This window comes from Ahaetulla prasina, chromosome 5 (assembly GCF_028640845.1).
Source record: "Ahaetulla prasina isolate Xishuangbanna chromosome 5, ASM2864084v1, whole genome shotgun sequence".
Classification (NCBI taxonomy): domain Eukaryota; kingdom Metazoa; phylum Chordata; class Lepidosauria; order Squamata; family Colubridae; genus Ahaetulla; species Ahaetulla prasina.
Window position 1 is genome coordinate 87,500,881 of NC_080543.1, and position 15,818 is coordinate 87,516,698.

Sequence of the window (15,818 nt, forward strand, 5' to 3'; positions counted from 1 at the left end):
TTAAGAAAATAAAATTAAAATACAACAAAGCAAAACATAAGGTATTATATATTAAAACTAACTAATAATTTTAGTGACCAGTAACCGAAACTCCAGCTTCTTGACTCTCAAAAACTCCTGCATGTTCACTTGAAGTAATAAAATTGCTTGGTGCTACCCCAGCACAGGCTGAGCAGGACCCTTCCTCACAAAACAGGCTGAATTAATTTCTCTACTCCCTTTAAAAAGGCTAAATTTCCCTTCCTCCAAAAGAAGTTGCATTCATTTCTCCTCCCTCCAAGAGGTTCAAATAAGTTAAATTTCCAGGCTGCAGAAGGTCCATGATCATTGTTAACTTTCTAAAAATTTCAGATTTAAAATAATAATTCAAGCTTAAATAAGTTCAGAATACAATGCATCCAGGGAAGGAAGGAAGGAAGGAAGGAAGGAAGGAAGGAAGGAAGGAAGGAAGGAAGGAGCAATCTGAATGTTTTTTGTATAATGCTTCCTTTTTCCTTTTATTTTTTATCTTTCTTCACATCAAATTCCCACACCAAAATTTTTTCAGAAAATTCTGAAAAAGAAAAGTGCAAAGAATAGTTGCCAAAAATCTAAAATTACTTGAAGACACAAGTTTCAAGTGAACGTGTGACATATTATTATACTTTCTTATTTCTATACTTTAACTAGGAAATACGTAAATATTTTAACATGTTACTATTATACATATTTGCAATTATTCATAAAAGTATTTACAAAAAACTTTATTTGCAAAACTTTTTATTTTATTATACATTTTTATACCAGTGCTTAACAGTTTATGAAATATATAACTTCGGACCATTTTCTTAAATAAAAGCATAAAAAGTATATTTTTGTCTCATTTGTTTAAGTGTGTTCTCTTTACCAAATTTTCAGTCTTGTTTGGAGAACAGATCTTGTTATATTTATGCAAAGGGTTAAGAAACTTTAAGCATCATTGTATATTGAAGTGGTACAAACAGATTTGGAGAATAACTAGATTCTCAGAAATATATTTAAAAATAGTTCACAAAGAACAAAACCATGTAAAAAGGAATATTGTAAAATGAAAACTAATTATATCAAGTAATGTAAAACACTCTCAAACTGTTTTCCATATCACTGTTTCCATGGCTAATAGAAAATGAAACATTCTCCAATAAAGTAGAACCTTGAATAAAATAAATACTGTATACAACACAGCTGTGTTTTTAGTCTTAGTTTGGAGTCCTAAGTACTTCTCTGAATGCCAGCTCATTTTTTTGTCATAAAATATTGCAGCAATCATGAGATTAAAAATGGATGTTTGTTTGAAATTCACAGAAAGACTGATATGCAAATACGAATATTATGAATATTATTTCAAGTAGACAATTTGAAATTCACTGCTTTCTAAAAACCAGTAGTTTCAGATAAGAAATACTATCAAGTGATTTAAAGATATGGTTGAAATCAATGGGAAATAAAACTAGGAAGAAAAAAGTCCGAGAGAAAAAGTAGAAGCTTTATGTAGGGGGTTCAATGCTTCATCCAGTGACCAGAAAAAGAAAGAAAAATGTAGAAAAATGTTTAAATGGGTTTAGAACAGTAGTGGGTTTCAAAATTTTTTACTACTGGTTCTGTGGGTGTGGCTTGGTGGGCACGGCATGGCTTGGTGGACGTGGCAGGGGAACGATACTGCAAAATCTCAATTCCCCCCACCAATCCAGGGGAAGGTTACTGCAAAATCCCCATTTCCTCCCAATCAGCTGGGACTTGGAAGGCAAAGAATAGATGGGATCCCGGCCAGTCAGAATTTTTCTACTGGTTCTCCGAACTACTCAAAATTTCCATACTGGTTCTCCAGAACTGGTCAGAACCTGTTGAAACCCACCTCTGGTTTAGAAGCTACTATGCCAGAAAGCCTAAAACCTGACAACTGATTCAGAAATTATTGGATACCGGTACATACATATTTTAAACTTTTTAAACTCTATTAGTTTGATTGGTTTACTTTTTCAGTTCACAGGTGTTTTTTTTTTTAATATCAGCAGCCTCTAGCATTTAAAATCTGAAAGTAGAAATGGATCTTTTCCAATTCCCTCTTGTCCACAGTGAAAAGGGCTTTTACTTTATTGAACTTTTGTTCTAAGCACTTCACTCAGAAAAAAAAAATCTCTTAATTAGTGAGATTGTTTTAGATTCTATTTCATGACCTACTTCTGAGATGTAAAAACTTTGATTAGACTTTTTGAAAATAAAATACTTGATATTAATATATTAGCTTATGAAATCAAGGAAAGACAGACATATCACATTATTGAAGTTAAAAGAAGTTAGAAAAGTGAGTAGCAATATAACAATTGTTAGTAACAATATATAGTAATGTATTTGGTTTTAATTATGTTCTAACATTGGAAAAAATAAGGAAGGGTCAACGATCCACTTTATGTGACAAACTGTTGGAAGTTTTGATTTGGCTATGATAATATATAGCAAACAATGGCAGAAACAAAATTATGTGATACTATCTATGAAATCTTCATGTAGCATTCATCTAAATAGGCATGTATCATTCAATTGGACATTTTTTAAAAAGATACAGCCAACTGACAGTTGACATAATGTCATTTGGTCACTAAAGCAGGAAAAAGAAATTCAAATCCATAGAATTTGATATTAAAATGGTAAATATATTCAAAAATATTCAGATGAGGCAATAGGAATACAAATGTATATTTAAGGAACAAATACAAGAAGAGGAACTGCTTAATCTCATTTGTTTATTGAAAATGTGGCATAAGCATTTTGCCTTCTACTGAGCCTGTTCAAAATTTTGTGGCATAATATAGTACAGGACAGAACAAGGTGAGCACTGAATAAGGCACTGGTGCAAAACTAGAGAAGTACTTGCAAAAAAAAGTGGCATTATAAATTAGATAAAGAGATAAGACAGGCAGAAAAATAGTTAAGAAAGGAATACCTCCATCTAAAATTTCTTTCAGTCATAAAATACAGCTCAGTGATCTGAAATTATTTGCAATATTTTCAAAGGAAGAAATAAACTTCCTTTATTTCTTACATAGAAATATGTGATAATAAGCATGTAACGTATTTTGAAGCAACATCAAAAATCCTTTGTCATGATTTATTAGTACTGATTGTTTAAATATGAACAAAATCTTTTTGCTAGCAGAGAAGTTCTGACAGAAAATTTATATTTACAAATTAATTATCTCTAGTTATAAGAATGCAAAAATTAGTCAAGAAATTATCTACCACTTTACTGAACTGATGAGTTAATATATTTATTAGATAAGGCTGCATATGTTTATTTTCCAAGTGCAACTGCTTTACACCATTGTATGCAATGCTGTAACCAGTAAACAAATATTAAAAATATGAATCCTCTTAACTTAATAGATAGTGCCACTATGTTAAAATGTAGCAGCTAACAACAGTGTTTAACTTAGTTAAATTAGAAGAATACTTAAATGACTTAAGAACCAAATTTCTTTTCCCAGGGAATTACCCTTACTGAAATGCAAAGCAGTCTGAATTTGAGATCTTCACCATTTCAAACTGAAAACAGGCTGTTCCCATGGGCATCATAGAAAATGTTTTGATGTTCTTCTTGTTGCCTTTTAAAAAGTGGCCTGAGTTTGAAATTAGTTTTGGAAACTCTTTTGCTGTTGCTCAGTTGTTTTTGACTCTTGTTGACCCAATATGTATTGGTTTGCCAAGATTGTAAGTATACCTGCTTCTCTTAATACTTGTAAGCTTACACGTGTCATCAGTGATAGAATCTCACTATTTTATCTGAGGTAGGCCTATTTTTCAATTGCCTTCAATTTACTCAATTCTTGAGTTCCCCTCTACTGACTTTTGCCTTCACCTTATATGTCCAAAATACTCATTTGACACTTAATGATTTGTTCTTCTGGTCTAAGGTTTTTTCAACATTTTTTTCCAGCAACACAATTCAACAGCATGATAATTCAGCAGCATCAATTTCTGATGATTTTACTACTGCATGTTTTAACTATGATGTCTTCTTCTTCTTTTTGTGCCATATCCAACATCAGACATTGGCGATCATGTTGGTGATCCTATTTATCAACAGTCACATGAAAAAGTACTGCTGAGTTTTGTCCAAACCAGTCCCTTAAATTTTGAAGCCAGGATGTTCTTCTTCTCCCTGGACCTCGTTTGCCTTCAATCTTTCCCTGGAGGATTAAATGAAGTATGTCGTATTTTTCCAGGTGTCACATCACAATGTCCGAAATATTCTAACTTTTGCTTTTTAATGGTTTTGATGATTTCCCTTGGCTTTCCCAGGCGGCTTGTCACCTCCTCATTTCTGATTTTGTCAACCCAGTTTATATGTAACATCTGTCTCTAAATCCACATTTCAAAATCTTCTAGTCCTGTGATGGCTAATCTTTTCTGGACTGAGTGCCCAAAGCGTGTGCATGTGCGCACATGCCTGAACCCCAATGCGTGTACGGGCCCACGCATGCACCCAACCCTGTGTACATGCATGTGCCCCCCGCACACCCCTGCGCACATGTGCCCCCTGCATGAGCCCCACCCTGCGCATGGGCCACACATGCAGCCCTCCCCAGCATGTGTGCATAGCCCCCCCCGCACCCTGTGCATGTGTGGCAGAGACCCGAAGACCAGCTGGCTGAAAGGAAGGGTGCACACATGCGCAGTGGAGCTGAACTGGGGTGACAGTTCGCATCCCCACAGACAGGGTGCTGCATTCCACCTCTGGCACATGTGCGATAGGTTTGCCATCACGGTTCAAGTCTCTTCAAGTGACTTTCTGCCAGAGACGAACTCTCCACTCCATAGAATAGGATAGAAAAGATGTAACATCTGACAAGCCTGATTTTCAATCTTAGGCTTTTTTCGTGACTGCAGAAGACCCCTTTTTAAAAAAAAAAAAAATTTTTTTCCACAACACACAAAAAACAACATCATCACATCAAACAATTACAATGTGCTAAAGGGGTGTTTACATGTTTTCTTGTGCAATCTTAAAATAAACATCTCTTTCATACATATATCTTATATTATCTTTTCTAACATATCTTTCCTTCTAGCCAATGATAAAATAAATCCCATATTTCATAATATTGCTTTTCTTGTTCTCTAATTTCAAATGTCAATTTACTCATCTCTGCACATTCCATCATCTTCCTAATTATTTCATCTTGCAAAGGTAATTTCTCATTTTTCCAATTTTTAGCAAACACAATCCTAGCTGCTGTAATAATATTCACAATCAGATATTTTACGTCTCTAGTAAATATCTCAGGTATAATTCCCAACAGAAAGACTTAAAATGGCTTAAAATCTATGTGTTTTTTAATAATTTTCTCCAACCACGTGTGTATTTTAGTCCAATATCTTTTCGCTTCAACACATGTCCACCATATATGGTAATATGATCCAGGTGTCTAATGACACTTCCAGCATTTTTCAGATTTATCCTTGAACATTCTGGTAATTCTTGTCGGGGGTAAATGCCACCTGTAAAACATCTTATACAAATTCTCTTTATATGCTGTAGACATTGTCATTTTATAATTATACATCCATAATTTCTGCCAGGCCTCTAGATCTATCCCATGACCAAAATTCTTCCCCCAAGCAATCACTGCAGAAGACCTTTTTCGTTTTGAAGAATGCTGTTTGAGCTTTCTCTACTCTTGTCTTTAGTTCAGTGGTCATGTTCCACCTTAGAACTAAAGTATGTGATCCTTTCAACTTTTTCTAGTGGTGTTCCTTCTGAATTTATTGCTGGTAAATTAATGGGTTGTTTGCTGACAACCATGATCTTGGTTTTTGAGGTGTTAAGCTTCAAGCCATATTTTTCAAACATTTCTGTGATTCTGTTGATGAGAAGGTCTTCATGCTTACTGGCAAGCATATCTTAAATTGTTGATCTGAATATTGTTTACTTTTAGGCCAGGATCAATGTTTTCCAGTGCTTCATTGAAAATTGACTCAGAGTAGATATTAAACAACAGCGGAGACAGGATACAGCCCTGTCTGATCCCTCTTCATATTTATGCATCATTTGAGTATTTTCGGCCTAGTCTCACATTTGCTACCTGATGCCACTATTAATTCTTTATGATATCTAGAATTTGACAATGTGCACTTTTGTTGCCAATATAGTATCTCAGCTCCTTAGTATTTTGTTTACTTTTGCTATAGTGACAGACATCTAGTAATTTAATGACAGTGTTCCTTGTTCTGATGAATTTTTGATCCTGTTTCAGTTCAATTTTTTCTGCACTGCTTTGGTTTCTCATTGTTGGTTGATGTAACTCTTTTTTAAAAATGCTAACCGAAGTAAATCAGTAGCATCTTCTTTCACCTTCAACAAGACGCCTCTCACTTTCTGCCAGAAAGTCTGTATTTACTACCCACTTATTTATATATGTCACAGATCAAATTGATTATGCACCTTAATTCAGTGTCAACTTTTAGCAACCACAAAGGTAGATTTTCTTCGGGATGATCTGTCCCTATCTCTAACATTACACCCATCACAGCTATAATCAAATTCATCTAGCCTGCTGGTCGTAGTGATTCAACCTCTGTATGTATTATATATAGCTGGATCTTTTCGTAAATATATTCAAAATATAGCAATTTGAACCTGGTTGTTTGTGCCTTCAATAAAAATTCTGGATTGATTTGTTCTAGGATTGATTGTTTTCTTGGCTCAGGGTATTTTTAGAAGTGTTCTCCATCACCAGAGTTCAAAACTTCAATGTCTTTTCTATCCTGCTTCTTCAAAATCCAGGGAAAACCACTACCAGCACAATTCTGATCTTTTTAAAATGTACAAGAAGTAGCATCTGAATACATTTTCCAAGGCCTTCTTTGTTATGCTACTAAGTACTAGTCCATGCCATACACCCTGACTGCTCATTCTTCTTAGTTGTTCCTAAAAGGCAGAAATTATCCAAAGTACCTTCTTTATCAATTTTAAGGCTAGTTGTCATCAGTTTGGTGTTCACTTTTTCACTGTGTTCCTTGATTTTCATTACTAGAGCTTCTAGATAATTTACACTTGTAGTTCATTAGTAGTATTATCAGCATAGCATAGCTTATTGTTGTTTCTTCCTTCAGTTTTTAAACCCATTTTCATTTCCTAATCCAGTGTGCCTCGAATATATATATTCAGCATATAGCTTATCTGTATTAATTTCCCCTTGTCTGTTTTTCTTTCTTTTTCTAATTACTTTTGGTAAAACATATTACAAAGAATAAAGAAATCACAAGATAAAGCATATGGGTTGAATAAACAAGGAGAGATATAAAGCCTTGCCTCTCTCTTTTGTGGAATGGGAGCCTGTCTGTTCTATCATGTTCTGAGCAGATTGTGGTTTCTTGTCTTGTGTATAAGTTTCATTTAGGACAATAAGGTGTTCTGAGATTCACATTTTCCTAAGCACATTCTGCAGTTTAACATGACTGACACAAGCAAAGATCTTTCTATAATCAATGAAGTGCATTCTTTCCTTTTACAGCAATAATATACTAGATGTTCTTGTAAATAGGGTTATGTCTTCTAAGGTGTCTTAGATACTGATCACTGATAATGATAATGTATAGAATTTCAGTTCTATCTTTTTTATCTGCTTTTAATCAGTTACTACAGTCTATTAGCATCCTTTAGCATAACAATTTGAAGTTGGAACCTTCTTCTCAGCACAGAGATGTTTGAAAACTTCTCTTGTTTTCAGTTATCTGTTTCCATATTTAATGTTTAGTCTTCAGTTAACAACAGTAATTGGAACTGGAATTTCTGTTACTAAGCAATGCAATTGTACAGCACAATGTCACATAACCATGCTCATTAGCGATGGCAGTTTTGGAAATCCTCAGTTACCATCATTAAGCAAGGAACACATGTGATTGTGACTTCCAATTTCTGCCAGCTTTTCCACTGATTTTGCTGGCGGGATGCTGGCAGAGAAGATAGCAAATTGTGATCACATGACTAGAAGATTATGTGACAATCAGGACTGGTTATTTGGCACCTGAATCACAGTCACATGACCATGGGGGTACTGCGTTGGCTGGAACTCTGCAGACCAGTCATAACTACTGCTTGTTCAGTGCTAGTGCTCTTCTGTTCAACATCATACACACACAAAAAAGTAGACAGCTTTGCCAACTTCATTATGAGTTTCTCAAGCAAATAAACAAAAAAGGAAAAGTATGTGTAAATATACCTATGCACACAGGCAAACAGACATAAACACACATGAGAAATTAAGACCCTAAAAGTCCATCAAGTTTGCCTTGAAAGAAAGTCCAAATTCAAAACAGCAGGCACAAGATGTTCTGCCCCCCTCAACCACCCCACAGAAGACACACGAGCTGACTGTATTTGCCAGCAATTTATTCTTGCTACAGATATCAGCTCTGGCAATGAACCTGCGATTGCCTGACAAGTCCTCCTTATCTCTTCAATGGTACTGCGGTCTGTTGCTGGAGCAACCCAGAATTCAGAAGTAAACAGAAGTCCGAAAAGTCAATTCCTGAGTCTCGCAATAAAGCATCCGAAGTTTCCAAAAGTCAGTTTTTGTTCGTCACGGAGCCCAAAGGCAGCTCCACCCACTTTTATACCTTGTGGGGTGTGGCTCCGTGACTCAGCACTCTGTGGGCTGGCCCCTTCCTTTCTTTTGCTGCTCATGCTTCACTGGGCATCACTGCCTTGCATCTAGCCACAATTGATCCTCCTCAGCTGGCTCTTGGGGTGTTGCCTCCACCTGGCCTGCCTCTGGAATCTGGACCGGAGCCAGAGAGGAAGGTTCTGCAGAGGGAAGCCCTGTTGGCTCTTCCCCCTCACTCTCCGAGTCACTCTCTGCCAGGAAGCCCGGTTCGGGGCCCGCAGACACAACACAAGAGTGATCAGACAAAATCCAAGGTTCAAACATCATAGCAGGGTAGTCAGCTGGTTCAGAAATATACTTACAGAATTTCTAGTTGACAGGCAACACACATAGTCTAGGGCACAGGTGTCAAATTCATATCATCATGGCAGCATCACATGCTGTTATTGGGACTTTTTTCCTCTTTGCTAAACTGGACTTGGGCATGGCCAACACGTGACACATCTGACTCATGGACCAGGAGTTTGACAGCCCTGGTTTAGGGATCTAGGCCAATAAACAGTTGTCTCCAACAGAGGAGCCTACTCTTCTTAAATAGAAGCAACTCTAATTGTTCCCCAGTCTTCATTTGAAAGGGCAAGGTTTGGTTTGGTTTGCTCTCCTCTCCACATGGCCATCCTTTGCACCAGGGGAGGTGGGAGGTCAGCTCAAACTCTTCATGGGTTACCAGATGGTGCAGCTTTTTCTGCCTGCAATTCCTGAGACAGCAGTTCATCCAGCATCTTGGGAATTGGCTATTCATTGTTGGTTCCTTATCAGTTTGAGTTGTCAATGACAGCCACAAGTTCAAATACTCAAGTAATTGTTAAATGAGGATCACCTGTACAGGTGTTATTATAATAATGTTCTTTGTCTCTTCTAGTAGCTCTCTGAAATTCTTTATATTATTTGTTTGTTTGATTGTATTTTTAAAAATAACTCAAGGTGAAAAACATATCCAACACACCTTCATCTCCCTATTCCCCCACACAATAACAACCTTGTGAGATGGGTTGAGATGAGAAAGAGTGATTCGGCCAAAGTCATCCAGCTGGATCTCATGGCTGCTAAGGGAGGACTACAACTCCTTCTTGAGATCTTTGTCTCTCCTGGCTTCAGCTTCTCTTAGTGGCAAGTTCAATTATTTTTCTGACACCCAGTTTACTTTCTTGGTGGCACAGTGGTCAGAATGCAGAACTGCAGGATTAAATTGCTGCTTACTCCAGGAGTTTGATTCTGAGCAGCTCAAAGTTGACTCAGTCTTCCATCCTTCCCAGGTCAGTAAAATGAGGACCCAGAATGCTGGGGCAATATGCTGACTCTGTAAAACGCTTAGAGCGGGTTGTAAAAATGCTATTCTGTTTTTTGATCTTTGCAGACTTTTTCACATTTATCACAGAATCACAGAACTTCTTTGATTTCATTTCATGTTTTTTCTTGTTCCCTATCAGCATGCATGAATGTGGTATATACATGCTCAAGACCAAATTATGGAAAGGATTAAGTTTCTTCTTCCTCTTTAGCTTGACTTGCAATTAACATATGAGGAGTTCATGATATGTTCCAGTCAACTCCTGGCCACATCTTTACTGTAATAACTAAGGTCTTCAACCTCATCACATAGTTAATATGATTTATGTATACTTCAGCTGATGATGTCCATGTTGTTTTGGCTGTTTGAAGATTGTGACAGCAATGAAATATCTAAATCTAAAATTTAATAGGGTATTCTTCTTCATTTCATTTCCTAAGCCATACAGTCCAACTATGTTTTCTTCCTTATTATTTCCAGTTTTGGCATTCTAGTGTTCTACAACTATAATCAGCTTACTTGCAAGTTCTGTTGATTTCAGCTTTTGTCAGGCTCAAGCCCAAAGATGACATAGTGAAATCTGATTAATTCAGTTCTTTATTTTCTTATAGAATCTCATTAAACTAAAGCTATAACCTTCTAATTTACTAGCTATACCTTGAAAGATGCTACGATGTGGCTACCTTGAATGTTTTCCCTCTCCCACATTCAGTTTCAGACTGCAGTCTCTTAATTTGAGCTTCTCTGTCACGGAATGTACTCCCTCCTCCCTGGGAAAGCTCTGTGCTGCCAAAACTCCTCTCTCCTGTTTCTCCAGGTGCACATTCCATCACAAATTTAACTACAAAACTTGTCAACTGTATTTTCTTCTGCATCGATAGTTGAGCATAAACTTGGATATTCATCATATCGAAAGGGAAGCCTGCAGATTCTAACTGATATTATTTAATCATTGACTGCACTGTGTACAAATGCTGCCTCTGCTGTATTTTTTCCTGACCGTGAAAGCAATGTTGTTTGTTCTTTGGGGAGGATTTTGTCCTGAATAGTAACAGTATGATTTTCTGACTAAAAGTGTCCATTTTAATTTGCTGATGCCTAACAGGTTGATCTATAGTTAATTCATATCAGCTTTCCCATGCTCATGATTCCTATAGTTCATATCTTCATTCTAATTCTCTTGCAGCTTCAGGTTTTATTTTTCTACAGGGCAATATCAACAATTAGACATCCTAAAAGCTTTAGTCTAGCTGAGTCATAAACACCGTCAGCATTTTAAAAGATCTTCAGCAGCATATTGAATGCCTTCCCACCTGAGGAGCCAGTATTTGGCATTATATTGTCTATCCATTTGTACCATTTATCCATGTGGTTGCCTTGGTAAAAAATACATGGGTGATTTACTATTGCCTTCTCCCATGAATTATGAAATAATACCTTTGCTATTATTGCTAAAGTAATTGTCCAGCGCTGGCTCTTCGGCTTTGAAACGGAGATGAGCACCGCCCCCTAGAGTCGGGAATGACTAGCATGTATGTGCGAGGGGAACCTTTACCTTTAATTGTCCACCTCCAGACTTTTCTATATTGCTGCTGGTTGATACAGGTGTTTGCTTGCTATATCTGGGCAGCAGGGATAAACTTCATTCCTTAGATAATTCTGTTGGGAGTATGTACTCTTGGCACAGACTTTTGGCACTTCACTCCTCTCTCCAAGAAATCAGATTAGCAATTAAAAAAATAAAATAAAATAATAATAATTAAAAAATAATAAAAATAGTAAAGATATTGCCCACTAGCAATATCACTTAACGGATACTGCCCCATAGTGCTTTATAGTATTAACAACATCAGCATATTGCTCCCAACAATCTCCCAACATTTCATTGACCTCAGGAGAATGGAAAGCTGAGTCAACATTGAACTCCATCAGGATGAACTCCAGGCTGTAGGCAAAGTTTGCCTGCAATACAATTGCCTTCTTCTCTAACCATTGCACCATCAGCTACTACAGCTACATTTATATTTCAATAGTAATAAAACAAGTTATGTAACATCCAAGAATATAGATATAAATAATCTTTGAACTATAAGTTCAAATACACATCCTGATCAGACACAGATTTAATTTTTTTTGAAATACATTATGTCAATCAATATATTTTGCTTTCAGATAGGAATTTCTATTGAAGAAACATTTACATACAAACTGATACTACTGTTGCATAATAATTGCAAGTGTGACATTTATTGGAAATGACAATTCCCATGAATGACAGTTAAAAATGATTCATTGAAGTGATTATATTTTTAATAATCTTTCTTTTCACACACACAGAAAAACAAGGAGACAGAGATAGAAAACACACCTTCTTTCTCCTCCAGAGTACTGTTTCAACAGCATTTATTTTCTTCAGAGACAATCGACTGTTAGGTCCATATACTTCAATGCATTAGTTAATGGGCCAATTAAAAATTAAAGCATTGTGTCTTGTTTGAAAATAAACAAATGCAAAACAGCTGTACCTATGCTGAATAGGATGAAAGCTCTTATTATCTTTTCACCATTAGTGTTTAAGTGCAACATCATTTTACTCTAATCAAAACAAAGATTATTCCAATCTTTATGGATTCATCATATGTCAAAAAAGCATAACAAAAAGCAATATCATTTGTCAATAATACTATGTAAACATAGCTTTTAAAATAGTCTACTAACTCACATATCATTTGAAGCAATTAGAAACATTAATCATTGGCAAAATGTATGGTTACTATCCTCCATCTTTTCAAACTGCCATACAGCCTTGAGGAATCTTGTCTGTCTTTTCATGACAGCTGTGGAATGAAGAAGGGCACTGATGCTACTGCACTAGTCATCTGTTCATTATTACAGCAGATGACCTGTAATCTGTCCTGAACAAAAGGAACAAGAACTATATAATCAAATTTATTGAACTTGGAATCAGTATCCTTTTTACCAAGTACAAAATATGAAGATCTATGAACAGAAAAAAAAAGTCTGAGCAGGATTTCAGAATCAAAGTAAAACTAAATAAGTAGTAGGATGCAATATGAGTAATAAACAGCATTCTAAATTGAATAATTATTTTCAATCAAATATTTCATTTTTAAAAAGTAGATAAAATACATTGCACTCGACTTCAACCATTTCTGTTTAAATCATAGAGTCACTTGCACAATTCCATATGTGTTTATTGAAAAAAAGAACTCCATTAAATTCAGTGGAGTTTACACTTAGGAACAAGATAGCAGCTAAATTGATTAAAAATGTATTTACATCCAGAAGGGCTTTTCTAAATAATATTTTCTTTTTAACAGGAGGTTTAGCTAGGTAATGATTGTGCTTATACTCATATAATTCTATTTTTATATTTTATAATATAACTTATATTTAATGAGGCAAAGTTGGATATAAAACTTTATCTAGATAACTAAGCTAAAGCTAAAAATATTATAAAATCACAGTTATGTGACTGCAGGATGCTGCAAACACAGTCGTAAATGTGGGTCAGTTGCTGAGCAACCAAAACATGAACATGTGACTGTAGGAGGGGACATGGCCATTGGAACTATGAATCTGGGTTGTAAATACCTTTTTGGGTCAGTTGTAACTTCAAACTCTTGCTAAACATAGTAATAAATTAAGAATTACCTGTAGATTTTTTTTCTAATTTTCTACATCTTTTTTTCCTATGGATCTTGGATTTATGCTGCTTAGTTGCTTGATAATGTTTCTTAAGTAAATGCACACACACACACACACACACACACACACACACACAACTCCATAGAGACATGCAAAATGTGTATAATAATAATAATAACCAACATCTGTCTATCACAGATCCTTGGGAATAACTCAGTAGGCAGACAAAAATGCCAAATCCAGTCTGTATATCTGGTTGACTCTGAAATTATTATTAATAATAATAACCACCACCTTGACATGGTTGTGGGAATTGTGTGCTTTGAGGAAGATAACAGCTATGCCTGAAGTTCAACCACATTGGATAGGTCTTATCAGAAGCTCAGAGTTTCTCTCCCATAAAAAATATGGGAGATGTAAATAACAGAAACCATACCATTTCGGTCATTTCGGGTCAACAAGGATTGGTCTAGGTTCCTGGAAATCTGATGAAAAATGGCAACAGGACTCAGAATTGTTGACAAGCACCCAGGATCAACAGCTATAAAATTATTGGAAAGAAAGGTGTTTATCCATTGCATAATAATATATAGAGATTGAAAATATGTAAATAGTAATCTGTTATTATAGATTATGTCAAAACAGAACATGATATTTGAAATGAAAGCTCCAGTTTGAAGAACATGAAGAACATCCAGAATCAGAAATAACAGAACAGAGGCTAGCAGATCATGCTGATTTATAATATGAAATAAAGTATTCACAGAAGCGGAATTGGAAGAACTGCAAAGGTCTACCCAGGACAAAGAAATCAAATTCTTGCCACAAGTAACTCTAAGTGTAGAGGCAAACCAAGGAGAGATGGCAGTAGAGGAAACAAGCATAGTGATAGAATTGTTTTCTTTTGGATACTAGGCAATCATATCTCTGCCTCAGAAAGAACAAGGCTCTCTAACTAAAAAAGTAAAAGAATTGAAACAACACAAAACAAAAAATAACCGAGTATCTAGAACAGCACAAAAATAGAAAAGATTGCCTGTGTTGAAACTTGTTCCAAATAAACAGTTAGCACAAGCATTAAAAATGCCAATACTGTAGTACAAATATAAGCACCAACTCACTGCAAAATAACAACAACCAATTAATGGACAGCACAGCTGCACTTATAACTGAATATCTAAAATGCAAAATACCTGAGATGTAAAATCAGTAAGAAACAAAATAAGTTGAACAATGCACCTCCAAAATGGAAGATCAGGCTAGAAAATAAGATCAGCAAGCTGAGATCAGAGGCAAGCAAGCTAGAAGGAGCGTTGTCTCACCTGTACGGCTCTTCTCAGTGGCTGCAGAAAAGTCCAGGAAAAGTGTCAGGAATGCCCAGTCAGATCTGCCCAGAGACTGAGTTGTAAAATCCTTAGACACACCCTCTTGCCTCTCTCGCTCTTCAGTTTTTCGGTGAAGTCGTGGCTGAAAGAGAGGCTTGCAAAATGTTAGAAATAGCTAGCTCCAGACCCTATGCCCACGAGGGTGAGGCTGGACTATTCTGCACCTACTGAGAAGAGCCGTTCAGGTGAGACAATGCTCTTTCTCCAGTGTAACTGTGGAATAGTCCAGGAATGGAACATACCAATGCCTGGCTGTCCTAAGGGTGGGTAATCATTGGGTCTGGAGCCCCCAAAGCCAAATGCACTTGTTGTAAAACCTTCCTGCCAAAGGATGTCTTTGCTGATGCAAATATGTCCAATTTATAATGGCAAATGAAAGGTGAGGGAATAGTCCAGGTGGCTGCCCTACAAATGTCTTCCAGGGAAGCTTGTGTCGACCAGGCAGCAGTGGTAGCTGCGCTTCTAATTGAATGTGCAGTTATCCATCTGGGAACCGGAATCGACTGCATCTGGTAAGCTTTGGCAATACTCGCCTTCAGCCAGTGACTGATGGTCGCAGGGGACACCCTAGTGCCCAACAAAGCAGGCTGGAATGAGACAAACAGAGCTTCAGATTTCCTGGTGGGCATGATTCATTTGATATAGATCTTGAGAGCCCTCCTTACATCCAAGATATGCCAACGTCTCTCCACGGCATGGGACAGCCCTATGGAATCGGGAGTTAACCCTGGGGATGAAGGAGGGATCAAGTCTCAGGATGACCCTACCCAGGTGAAAGATGCAGAGATC

General features: G+C 36.5%; 1 protein-coding gene across 11 annotated transcripts in view; it reads right to left on the reverse strand.

Annotated features, from left to right (window-relative positions):
• TBL1X (transducin beta like 1 X-linked) overlaps window positions 1–15,818 on the reverse strand; it is a 177,480-nt gene that overhangs the window by 47,947 nt on the left and 113,715 nt on the right. For 2 of the 11 annotated variants that reach the window (XM_058184434.1, XM_058184432.1), the window contains one exon: window positions 14,081–14,185. The exons of 8 other annotated variants lie outside the window; for them this stretch is intronic. The gene's annotated coding sequence lies outside the window, so the exon portion shown is untranslated. Of the gene's footprint in view, window positions 1–14,080; window positions 14,186–14,966; window positions 15,124–15,818 lie in introns of all 11 variants that reach the window. One more of the 11 variants, XM_058184431.1, reaches the window with a different exon arrangement.